This window comes from Protopterus annectens, chromosome 3.part0, assembly GCF_019279795.1.
Source record: "Protopterus annectens isolate FY-2018-M chromosome 3.part0, PAN1.0, whole genome shotgun sequence".
Classification (NCBI taxonomy): Eukaryota; Metazoa; Chordata; order Ceratodontiformes; family Protopteridae; genus Protopterus; species Protopterus annectens.
In genome coordinates this window covers 1,929,172,269-1,929,186,189 of record NC_056731.1, presented here as the reverse complement: position 1 = coordinate 1,929,186,189, position 13,921 = coordinate 1,929,172,269, and the positions used below count along the sequence as shown (strand labels likewise).

General features: G+C 41.7%; 1 protein-coding gene across 1 annotated transcript in view; it reads right to left on the bottom strand.

Annotated features, from left to right (window-relative positions):
• Positions 1-13,921, bottom strand: part of LOC122797191 (unconventional myosin-Id-like) — a 2,023,191-nt gene that overhangs the window by 480,368 nt on the left and 1,528,902 nt on the right. The window lies entirely within an intron of this gene.

Sequence of the window (13,921 nt, the reverse complement as noted above, 5' to 3'; positions counted from 1 at the left end):
ACAACAACATCACAACTGGTTCTACCCCAGGCAATGTGTGCACATGATGAGAGAAACTAATCAAGTAAGTGGATAGCCAATGGTGTTTTTTCTGGGATTAATTGTTGTCAAAATAGCACTGTTTACAGTATGGAAGACGACTTTAAATGGGGTAGCTGGTGTCAGAGTCCTTTGCAAATGTTGCCAGCAAGTCAATCATAAAGAATACAATAAATGTATTATATAATTAGGCCTATTATTAACATCCTTAATATCTTATCAGTACTTTGTAGCATTTCTTATAGTAAATGGTGATTTATTTTTACATCTGTATACAGTAATAATTATAAGAAAAGTGTATAATGCACTACAGTAGCAGACATTTTCACAGCTGCACACTAGATTCCTGCTGTAATACTGTAATTATATCAAACAGCATGGAACCTTGAGCATGTATGCAGCATTTCTCAGACTAGTATAGGCTGGCCCTCTGTTCAGTGGTACTGAGTCACATCTTTGGCTGCATCGAGTCGTACCGTCATGCTGTTTCCATTCAAAGGAGTCTCGCTATTCTCTTCACTGGTCCCTTTATGAATGCACTAACACAATGAAAATCAGCAGGTAATAATTATCACATAAAAGAGCCAATAAGTTCTGTCAGTCTTTTTGCATCTGGTTTTATCAAATAATGTGCAGAGGAAGTGAAGCTCTCAATAAATTCCAGATGCATGACACCTTAACTTATGGAAGGGCAAAGGGATGCTGTGCGCTTTCAAACACTAACACGCAGAACTGCAAATGTGACACTATTTAAGGTGCTAAAAGTATTCAGCCAATTATAATGATTTCTTCAGCCAGCTACTGCCAGTGCTGCAAGTGAACGAGCATGTTCAAAATGTATAGATATATTACTTTATGGTTACACATGAACAGCCGCCCTCTGCGGTATGTTACGTGATATGTATTTTTGAGTTAGCTGCAGAAGACTACGGCACTCATAACTGAAGATGATGAACACCTGATACTGATCACTGTATCGGTCAGCTGTGATTTTTTTTCAGTATTTTGGCTCTACCCATGACTGATCATCAGATGCACTCACTCTCTCTCCTCATTCACATGGTTTACTAAACCAGGTTTCCCTCTCTGGTTATCCTCATTTAGGGGCAATGAGGAGACTGAAGCATCCTGGGGTAGTTACTGCTAAGAGAGAATTTTTCTCTTTAAGGCTTACCTGCCCCCACCCCCACTTGTGCACATAATATTCCAAGGATGCTGAAGCTTATCATCCACACATCAAACTGCAACTCAGCCATTGCACTACTCCCCCTTGTATAAAACAACCCCCATGGTATCCCCAGTCTGCACCAAGGATTAACTGTGGTGGTACCCCTGAATATGCATTCCTTTCTTTATGCCCTACCCCCAGGATTGGTGAGGTGATGTAAGCCACTAAACACCCAACCCCCACCCAGCTCATCCAGCTCCTAAATGGCTAGTTGAGCTCAAATTATCTGTGTCACAATCCGGGCTTACCCTCTGCTCCATGGAGCAGGGTTATAAGCCAGATACGAATGTAATTCACATGTGCCTGATGCAGGTCAAAATAAAATATATTTATTTATTCTTTCTTAACTAAGGCCCAAATAGTCTATTTTCAGTTGTATAAAAGATGGGCATGCAGTCCTGTTGTAGCAATAACCACCATGGGGCTTATTAATATTACACTCCCACAAACCAGGTTGAAGTCGGATACTAACCATATGGTATGAGTGAGTACCTTTAAGCTGTAATTGCTTGAAAGAACATTATTGATCACTGCTAATTCAGAGTGATGCAAGTACATCTTTAAAAATTTGGGGGCCCCAACAGGATTATCTAGGCCTGGAACACCATAAAAATGAATGGAGTATGTAGAATCATAACAGGATTTAAGTCTGCATAGGACAGAATTAAGAGATTCGTAGGTCCTAGCAAGACTTCCCTTTGTCGTATCGAGAAATGTTATATATCATTCAACAAGGTTTGTAAAAGAAGTTCAGATATACATGTGACAAATTACTTTTTTTTTCCAGGAAAAGTAAAGAAGGACCTCCTGTCATGTCTTTCAAGTGTAGGTGATCTTGTATTTCATTACCGGTGTTCAGACAATGGGCGATTCGGTTCACTTTGTAAGTGAAGTGTATTCATATTTAGTACATCGTCCCTTGATTTCAGCTGCTGATATAGGAGTGAAACCCCTGTACGTATGCCAAACCCCCTTCAGGACTTTTACTTTCACTGTTGAAGTGACACAATTACCCTACCCAATGTGCAAAAATGGAGAAATGGGTTGTGGAGTAACTTTGCGTTCTTCTCCAGTGCTTCCGAATTCAGAAAGAACAAGAAAACAACCTCTGCTTCATGATAGATGGTCTGTTTTTTTTTTTGTATGTAAAAGCACAGCAAAAAGGCACCCTCAAGTGCAATGCGGTAGTAAAACCATACAAAAGGTTGACTTAGTAGTGGTAAAGAGACGATACAGTGATTCTACCACTCTGTTACAGTTACTTTAGAAAATACCATCACCACATTTTCATTATCAGAATGCTGGCTCTAAACCCTGGGGGCCTTTTTAAGCCTAGCCATGCTTCCTTAAGGAGAGAATCAAACCCTGTACCTTGTGTGTGGGAGGTAAACACCTTAACCTTTATGTCAGCCCTCAACCCTGACAAACATTTGACAAAACACTTGTTTTGGACGTGGTTACATTTTGTCTTTCTTTTGTTTTTAGTTACTTTAAGTTTAGATTTGTTTTTATTGATATTTTGTGTTTAGATTAAGTAGACCCATACATATACACACATATACATTTATAAATATATATATATATATATATATATATATATATATATATATATATATATATATATATATATAAATCCACAGTAATAAGTGGTGCTTCTTGAGCATCAAAGTTGCTGGCTAACCCTCTTTAAAACCAAGAAAAAAGAACCACAGACTGTAGCCAATCTCAGTTGAGACTTCAGAGTAATCAAGTGCTCATAACTTGTTTAGAAATCAATACTTCTTTATTGAAAAATAAAAAAAATATATTAAATAGACGAGTGCTTTTGCCCATAACAGAGCTTCATCAGATCTAACTCCAATTTACATAACATACATTATTTATATAAAACTGCGGTGGTGGTGCTGCAGTAGCATTGTCGCCTCACAGTAAGATGTTGTCCTATTCGATTCTCAGCTATAGCATTTTCTGTGTGGAGACATGCGTGAATGGGCGTACCTTCGTTGAAGGGTGTGCGTCAGGGCCGGCAACTCGGCATGTAAAAATCTACTGCCAATCATTAGCAGACCGGAGTTCCTCTGTGGCGACCCCTAACTGGGAAAAGCCGAAAGACACAACAACATTATTTATATAAACTTTAACATGTAGTGCACTGTCAATTCACCTGAGCTGGTAGCCATAAACATACGCCATAGGCTGTTTAGTCAAGTTAATGTAGGATAGATATCATCTTTCTTCCCTGTTCTGCATATCTACTGCTGTTGCTAGCTAACAGGTTATAGCTTGCACGCTGCTCCCATCCTAAACAGCTAGTGCCCAATTGATAAAGACACTTTATAAACCTATTGTCACTGGCTATGCACATCCATTAGTACATCAGCTTCTCTGTGATATGATAAGTAAACGTCATTTGTCATATTAAAAAAACTGGCAATGAGTAGAGTACTAACAAATGTATGACAACTCAGTCAAGTTATAACCCTTGAATGTTATCATAGGATCATAGGAGGTTACTAGGCTAATGGCCCTTACAAGCCTAGCTAAGTACAATCCCTGTTCCCAAGAATATCAAGGTATTAAGTGGACCAACTACTGCCCTTGTCCAAGAGGGTCACAGGTGAAACTCCCGGGGGAAGTTTGCTGTTTCCCATCGAATCATCCAAATTACGCTTAAGTAGGGCCAGCGAGGGGCTCTTTTTCACCTGAATTGGAAGTTTGTTCCAGAGGACAGGTAACTTCTGTGAGACATATCTGTCTCTCCAGCAAGTCCTACTGATGTCACATACATACTAGATCATGTTTTCTAGAGTCAATATGAATGCATCAAGTGATATCTTGGTTATAAATAGTATGCCAAGAGAAGAACAAGGTAGTGTTCTATGACAGTGGATTGAACAGAGTTAAATATGACTGACTCCTTTTCCAGTATGGTCCATATAATGACAAAAGATGTAATCTGCTTTTAAATGAGGCAAGTATAGATTAATTCAAAGATTGTTTTTATAGTACTAGAATGAGTTAGTTATAATATGAAGACGGAGCCACTGCCAATAGCCATATATACTGAAACTGTGCAGATGTTGCCGGTTGTAAAATCAACACAAGGTCAGCTTGTGGTGGTAAGGTAAATGCATATATCTAAATCTTTGTTGAAAACAGACATGAACATAAAACACACAAACACACACACACACACACACACACACACACACACACACACACACACACACACACACACACACACACACACACACAAAATAGGCAAAAAAAATATTTCAAACACTATGTGGACATACAATGATCATAAAGTAAAACATCCATAAAACAGACATGAAAACAGAAGAACGGAGAAGATATTAATAAATAACAATGGGCTTTTTATCTGAAAATGTTAATGAAAATTAAAATAAAATAAAAAAATTCAAATAAACAATGCTGTACTAGGCATTATTTCTCAGAATAACAGAAGTCCATTTTATAAGCTCAGTAATACCCTCCAGGGTGAATATTATGGGGAAATAACTAACCTTCCAGGTGGTGTGGAGGTCTACACCTGTGGCGTCAAACCTCCCACAACACCCCTAAGTGGACTAATACTTCAGTATAATACCCAATCTACTGGGCATTATTACTCACTTAATACATTTTCGGCTGGGCCAAATATGTCCGTGGCTAAACAATTACCAGACAGTAACCACTCCTGTGGACTTGCTTTAGTAACTATTATATGGTCTTTAAGCCATAAATAATTATATCTATTTTCTACTGAACCTCCTTAAGCCACAAAGGAGACTCCATTGTGAGGTACAATGATGCATCACTCACCAGGCTGTGAAAGGAGAGGGTCATGATTAGTTTTCTATCAGGGGCTAGGATTCACCACATAATGCATGCAATCAAGTCCTTGCACCACAAGTACACATATGTCAATTGTAGTATACATGGGACCAAATGACCTGATTTGTAACTCCCTGGACTTTATGAAGAGGGACATAAATAAGCTCTCAGAATATGCGTGCGAGACAGGTGTGAAACTAGCCTTAAGCACCAATTTACCATCACCTAAAATGATACCACAATATGAACAAAAGATGACTGAGAATTGGCTTACCTTCTGGTATCATTCTAAGGGGGTACAATATATATCTGCCTGGGATGAGATGGTAGACAATTCAAACTGCTTTGCCAGGGATGCCCTGCACCTGTCCCTCCAAGGTTTTTGTTTATTGGCAAAAACCCTTTCCACCCCAATAATGCCTACTTTAGACAAAATCAGTCTTCAAAAGCTTCCAGTATAACAAAACAAAATTCAGATAACACAGAGGTATTGCTGCTTAATACTAAATGCCTTAGCAGAAAATAAAAACACTCTGTGTAGGCATTCCTGATTGTACAATTCATTGATATATGCACCATCACTGATATCTTGTTCAGGAATTTTGAAAGCATCACTTAAATGCAGGGTTTCAGTGATACTACAGGTTCAGATCCACAGCACTAGAGGAAGGCACTAAAGGCAGTAGGGTCACTGTATTAGTAAAACAAAATTACAAAATCTCAACTCCAGACTTGTTAGGGAGGATAATAACCCAGAAGTCCTCCAAGTCCAACTTACCATTAACAAAACCCTATATCAAATCACAGCTAATTATAGGACCCCTTCTATATCCCCTTTCACCAATATCTCCCACTTGACTAATTTGGAAGTCATAAGCATTCAGCCAGACATCATTCTCTTAGGAACTTAAACTAGCCCTCCATCAGTTGGGAAACCTATACATACCCAAACATGTATGCCCAGAGATTTCTGGACTTCATGAATACAAACTCGCTGAACCAACTAGTTCACACCCCTACTGAGGGAGATAACATCCTGGGCTTGATTCTCACCAGTATGGGACAGCTCTGTTCCCTACCAGTCATAACATTCTCCCTAGTCAAACTCAACCATAAATGAGTCATATTCACCATAAGGCTGAAGCTGGAAGCATCATCTAATAATTCAGAGATTACGCTAAAGTTAACCTAAGTAAAACTGACTGACAACCTGGCAAGCTCTAACATTCTCTTCCACTGGGATGACCTCTCTACAAATGAGAAACTCTTCACCACTAAATTGTACGCACATGTAAATAGCTGTGTAGAAGCATTTGTCCCCCTCTGAAATAAATATAATGCCACTCTATATGCATCTTCAGGATTGCATGGACCATGCTATCCCAAATAAAACCAAGACTCCTTCCTCAAGCAAGAAGAAACCAGTCTGGTGGACCCCGGCCATCAGCAAACTTTACAATAAAAGGAGGAGACTTATACAAAAAAGGCCAAATCTCAAGTAGAAAAATCATCCCTGATCAGCATTAGTATGAAATTGAGGGCCCTCATCAAGTCAACTAAAGATAATTTTGAAAAGAAAGTTGCCAAGGATGTCAAGGATAACCATAAGGCCTTCTATGGCTGCATCAAAAACCTAAATGGCAATGCTCAGGTCTGTTCTGAGCTAGTACAAAATGGAACAAAATACACTGACCCTTCTGACATTGCCAACATCTTGGCTGACAGGTTCAGTGCATATTTCTCACCACCTACAGGGTCTATTACCATTCCAGGGGATTGTGTAAGTCCAATTATTACTAATACGTTGGTTAACAAAGCTCTATCTAAAGCTAAAAACACTGCCTCCATGGGACCAGATGGTGTCCCAGGCTGTGTCATACGCGAGCTCCAAAAGGAATTAACCCCGCATCTTAATACCCTGTTCAGTCTCAGCCTCTCCACAGGATATGTGCCCATAGAATGGCGCATGGCAACAGTGGTCCCGCTACACAAGGGTGGGGCCTCAAGGGAACTACCGACCAATAAGCCTGACCAGTCTGATCTGTAAGGCTATGGAGTGAATCATTATGGAACTCATAAATGGAGAGATTGGGAACCTCCAATCGCTGAACCCCACACAGTTTGGCTTCGTCAAGGGCAGATCATGCCTCCTGAACCTGGTGGATTTCTTTGAGACAGTTACTCAGGCTATAGATAAGGGAAAGGAGGTACACACGGCTTACCTTGACCTTGCTAAAGCATTTGACACCATTCCCCATTCAGGTATTATTGATAAGCTCTCCAGCCTCGGCATAAATCCTTACGTCACAAGATGGATCGCAAACTAGCTCTCAGACAGATCCCATAAAGTAAGAGTAGCGGGATCTATGTCCAAATCCAGACCAGTAATGAGTGGTGTACCTCAGGGCTCTATCCTGGGGCCCCTCCTGTCTGGCATATACTTCTCAGAAGTACAGGCAAGCACGGAAGGGCTGTGGCTGACTAAGTTTGCGGATGACTGCAAACTGGGTGCTATAATAGAGTCTCCAGTTGACATGGAGATCCTCCAGAAGGGCCTAAATGAGACTGATGCATGGTGTCAAAGCCATGGTCTCAAGCTAAATGCAAAAAAATGTGTAGTAATCCCCTTTGGAAAAAACAGAGTACCCGCGAACTACAAAATAAGAGGTAATCCCCTGAAATCTGAAGAAGAAATATGGGATCTAGGGACCCAACTAGATAGTCAGCTTTCCTTTGATAACCATGTTGCCAAAGTGGTTAAAAAATCCTTCTATGTGACCCATCTGATCATGAAAGGGTTCGCATCAAGATCTAAGGATGTAATGGTGCCCCTCTACTCTTCCCTTATCAGACCCATTATTGAGTACAATGCACCAATTGGAATGTACCTGGCTAGACATCTCCAGCAGCTGGAGAGACCACAGAGGTACCTAACCAAGAGGATTACTGGCCTCAAACAGTTGCCCTATGCAGCACGATTGAAAAAGCTAAGACTGTTCTCTGTTGCATACCGCTTTCTCAGAGGCAATCTCTGTCTAACGTACAGAGCCATGTCCAACCCAGAAATGTTGAACATGCTCCATCTTAGCAAAACCAAATCTACTCAAGCTACACGCTCTAGGGATATAAACCTCAACACAACAATGAATAGAACATGCTGGAGGGACAGATTCCCTTTGCAGAGACTTCCCTTACTATTGAACAGGGTCCCGATCTGCATAAGACAGAGCACCTCACTATCACTCTTCAGGAGGAACCTTGATGAGTGGATGGGTAACAGGAAGTTCACACCGGGGATCACACCAACAGCACTACTAGATAGGGGCCAAGGGTACTAGCTGCTAGTACAAGGGTCTAGGGAACTACTAAAGGGGTGGTGAATACCGCACAATGTGGCTGGGCTAATATATGCCTTCTGGCAGATAGCCCAGTACCAATCTATGAACCTATTAAAATAATAACCCCTATGGTAAAACCCAAATTAAACAGGATGCACAATAAAAGGAAAAAACTCACTGGAAATAAAAATAAATCTATCCAAATGCCAAAAGCACTCTTGTCAAACTTAACAGGGATCTTCAGTCCCCGAGCAAATCTTCAAAAGCTAAATATGAGATCAAAAAGCCACCCAGGCATAAACACAATGCCTTCTTTAACTTTGCTAGTAACCTCGGACTGTGCCAAACTGATAGCAAATGATATCAGTACTCTAATCCTGTGCACACAGCCAATTTTCTTGGTGATAAATTTATCTCTAATCACCCTCCCATTCCAGATCACATACCAACATCTACACCCAGTCCAAAAAAAACAGAAGGAACCAGTGTAGAGAGCACGGCTGTGCCAACAATAAAACAAACAAGTTCTACATAGTCCAAGGTGCAGAAATAAACTTCCAAACCACTGGCTTGATGACAATCTTCAAATCATTAATGAATAACAGCAATATACACAAAAACCATGAAGTATACACTAGATTTAAATGCTTAACTGTTATCACTACATTTTTCTTCCTTTTAATACTAAGACTTCCACAGAGACAGTGAACTAACTAATAATTATCTCTCCTTTTATACCAGTAAATTCATTGTTCATTTTACATCACTTTTTGAAGCTACTTGTGTACATATCAATATAAAGTGAACATGTAACTAATACATATTAAATATTGCTTAAAATCAATAAGAACATCCACACCCATACTCAACTCTTCCATGAAAAGTTCTCAGAGCACTATCTAAGGCCAAGAATACTGCCTCTATGGGGCCTGAAAACATACAAGGATGCCTACAGGTCAGGACCTGTCAAACCCCATACAGAGGCTCTTCAATATCATCCTCCAATCAGGGTTTATTCTGGATGACCTTCCTTTCTCACTGAAAAGCGAGTTTACACTGCTGATTTAACTGTTAAAAGCTTGTTTTTTGCGTTTTTTCATTACCTGCACTTAATTTAAAAGTTTGTTTGTTGTAATTAACTGTTGAGGATGCCCACTCGAGTGCGCTAGCCTGTGCATTGAATATACTGTAATTTTCTTGCTGTTTACTTGAAAAAAAAAAAAAAAAAAATATCCTTGTTTCCCGCCTTTCCTTAACTAGAGTAGTCCCCTATACAGGCTTTGCCATATTCTGGACTCTTGGATTGTTCCTGTGTTGCCCATTTCCTTACTTGGATAGAAGGAAGTTTCTTTGCTCACCAGTGGGAGTGGGGAGCCTTGAGCAGCCTATCTGTCCCTGAAGGAGTGACCTCAACACAAGAATCTTGTAGTAATTGGCCGTTTTGGGCCATTTCTAGCTCTTTGAAGTTCCCTGCTTAAAAATCCACTTTTGCGTGGCTTTGCGCGATTGTCCGCATAGCACAGCATCGAGCAGCGCCGCTTAAACGGGTTTAAACTATTCCCAGCTCCACAAAGTCTGCTCTTCACTTTTTCCCTTAGAACTGCTCTATCTCTCAATTTAAACACCCTATTCTCAATCTAAGACCCTGCACTTGCCCAAACAAGCAATCTTACAATCTTGCACTAATAAACTAAAAGCACTACATCCTCATACACTCTCCACAATTACCTTGTCCCCTATTGGTCCTTTTTAATTAAGTGATAAAAGAGTTTCCTTTACTACTCTAGCATGTCCAAAGGTCAGTTAATGATTTCCTCTCCAGTCCAGCTGGTGAATCTGGGAATCTTGAGGCAATGTTACAACTGCCTCATGTACACGGACAACCGTCTTCTCCTCCATCTCCTCCAAACTGGTTCAAACATATGTGAGAGATGCAACCATATAGCCAAACTGGAGGCTGAGCTCTCTCACCTCAGAACTGGTGTAACCAGTCAGGAGGAGAAGGTAACCTCACACAACACTAATCCAGTCTCACATAGTCCTACCACAACAGCAAACCAAACACATAAACACACAAAAACATACTCAGAGGCTCTAAATAAAAATCTACCTAAGCAGCAGAGACCTCCAAAGCAGACATCCAAGCAAACGCTACCCCACAGCAAAACATGTGCAACACATAGCTCACAAAGTCAGTGTGCCAAACAGTCACAGCCCTTAAGGCTGAAAAACACACCTGATACACTTGTAATAGGTGATTCTATAGTCAGACACACTGACGTCCTGCTCACCAGGCTGAACAAGGAGAAGGTCACAGTGAGCTGCTTGTCGGGTGCTAGGATCCGCCACATAATGCAAGCACTCAGGTCAAGCCAAAGCAAGTACAAATATGACTCTGTCATAGTACATGCTGGTGTGAATGACCTGAGATGTACCTCCCTCGACTACATGAAAAGATACATATAGGAGCTCTCCAATCATGTAGCCCAGGCCGGTATGACCCTGACCTTGAGCAGCATCTTACCCTCACCTAGAATGATGCCACAGTATAAAGACAAAATGATCGATTTTAACAATTGGCTAAAATTTTGGTGTCATTCAAAGGGGATCCAGTGCCTGTCAGCCTGGGATGACATGCTTGACAAGCCACGTTGCTTCACTAGGGATGGCTTGCACCTGTCACCCCTGGGCTTTCGGATACTGGCAAAGGCTCTTGCCACCCCCATAGTGCCTTTTTTAGGCAAGGCTCAAAAGACAAACCCACCTCCATAGAAAACACGAAGAACAAGAAACTAAGGGTAATGCTGCTAAACGCCGGAAGTCTAAACCTCAAAATGCACGCACTCGAAGCTCTCCTCAGTATGGAGAACATTGATATCTGCGCAGTGACAGAAACCTGGTTCAAGGCTCCAGAGAGCACCCCAGCACTACCAGGTTATACCTCATATCATGCTTTTCGGCCCCAAAACTCGGACCAAACCACAAAAGGAGGGGGAGTATCCATATTTATCAAGGATACCCACACCTCCAGGTTAGTGGCGTTGCACGAAGCATCAGAAACCATCCATGTGCAACTAACAATGGGCAAAACTGCCTTTCAGTTTATAGCATGCTACAGACCACCATCTCAAAATCAGGAATCCCACTCGGCCTTCCTGAAAACATTGGAGAACATGAAGATCTCTTCAAACACCATTATATTGAGTGACTTCAACTACCCAAACATAGACTGGGAGCATTATTCAAGCCTCAACACCCTAGCCCAAAGGTTCCTGGAATTTATAAACTCAAATGCCATGGAACAACTAGTCACAACTCCCACAAGAGGGGAAAATATACTTGACCTGATCATCACCAACATGGGGACCCTATGCTCCACACCAGAAGTATACCCCTCATTGGTAAGATCAGACCATAAATTAAATTTCAATGGATATCCAAAACCCGACCCCACCCCCAGCCCAGAAAACCACAGTGAAAAACTTCTCAAAAGCGAACTTCCCACTTCTCAAAACCGAGGTGGAATCCTTCAAGGCCCCCGGTCCAGTGGAAACTACGGCCCAAACCGCAGAATCCTATATAAACGCATTCTATGGACACATCCAAGAATGCATGGATCATGCTATCCCAAACAAAACCAAGACCCAATCATCCAAAGGCAGGCGTCCAGTCTGGTGGACCTCAGCCATAAATAAGTTGTACAACAGAAGGAGGAAGCTACTACATGATAGAGCAAAATCCCTAAAAGGGAAGGCATCTCTGATCAGTACTAGCAAAAAATTATGATCCCTCATAAAATCATCCAAGGCCAGCTTCGAGAGAAAAATTGCACAGGACACTAAAAACAATTACAAGGCTTTCTTTAGCTATGTTAGGAACCTGGGATGCAACTCCCAGATATGCTCAGAGTTGATTCTAAATGACAAAAAATACACTGAACCCACAGACATTGCCAACATCCTGGCAGACAGGTTCAGTGCAAACTTCTCCCCCCTTTTTCCCCAAAAGAGCAAATATCTATCCCAGCAGAGTGCAGCCTCCCTAACATCTCAGATGCTCAGGTGAAAGCCGCCCTCTCCAAAGCAAAAAACACTGCTTCAATGGGACCAGACGGTGTCCCGGGTTGCGTCCTACATGAACTCCAAGAAGAACTAAACCCTCACGTAAAACTGCTGCACAATCTCAGCCTCACTACAGGATATGTACCCAAAGAATGGCATACAGCAACAGTGGTCCCACTCCACAAAGGTGGTGCCTCAACGGACCCTGGTAACTATCGCCCCATAAGCTTGACTAGCCTTATTTGCAAGGCCATGGAGAGGATCATCATGGAACTCATAAACAAAGACATTGGGGACCTACAGACACTAGATCCTACCCAATTCGGCTTTGTCAAGGGCAGATCCTGCCTCTTGATCCTGGTCGACTTTTTCAAAACAGTCACCAAGGCTATAGATGAAGGGAAGGTAGTCCACACAGCCTGTCTGGACCTTGCAAAGGCATTTGACACAATACCCCACTCGGGCATCATAGATAAGCTATCCAGCTTAAATATAAACCCCTATGTCACAAGATGGGTTGCTAACTGGCTCAAAGACAGAACCCACAGAGTCAGAGTTGCCGGAGCCATGTCAGATGTGAAACCGGTTACAAGTGGTGTCCCACAAGGCTCTGTCCTGGGACCTCTCTTGTTCGGCATATAGTTCTCTGAGGTACAGGCCAACATGGGAGGACTATGGCTGACCAGGTTCGCAGATGACTGCAAACTGGGTGCCATAATTGACTCTCCAGCTGACACAAACATCCTCCAAAAAGGTCTCACAGAGATGGATAACTGGTGCCAGAGCCATGGCCTAAAGCTAAATGCCAAAACGTGTATAGTCATACCCTTTGGCAAAAACAAAATGCCCACAAATTACCACATAGGTGGTAACCCATTAAGTACGGAAGAAGTACTTAGAGACCTGGGGACCCAAGTTGACAGTAATCTCTCCTTTGACAACTGCATTGCCAAAGTGGTTACAAAGACCTTCTACATAACCCACCTTATTATGAAAGGATTCACATCCAGATCAAGTGAGGTAATAGTGCCCCTTTATTCATCCCTCATCAGGCCCATCATAGAATACAATGCCCCTTTTGGGATGTACCTTACCCGACACCTGCAGCAACTAGAAAGACCCCAAAAGTACCTCACAAAGAGGATCAAGGGAATCAAACAGATCCCATATGCTGCCCGGTTAAAAAACTCCAGCTCTACTCAGTTGCATACCACCTACTTCGAGGCGATCTATGCCTGACATACAAAGCTATGTCCAACCCAGAATTAATGGACATGCTCCACCTCAGAAAATCTAAATCCCTTAGAACCACGTGCTCGAGGGACTTGAATCTCAGCACAGAAATAAATAGAACATGCTGGAGGGACAGATTCATAACCCAGAGGCTCCCTTTGCTCTGGAATAAAATCCCAGTCCAT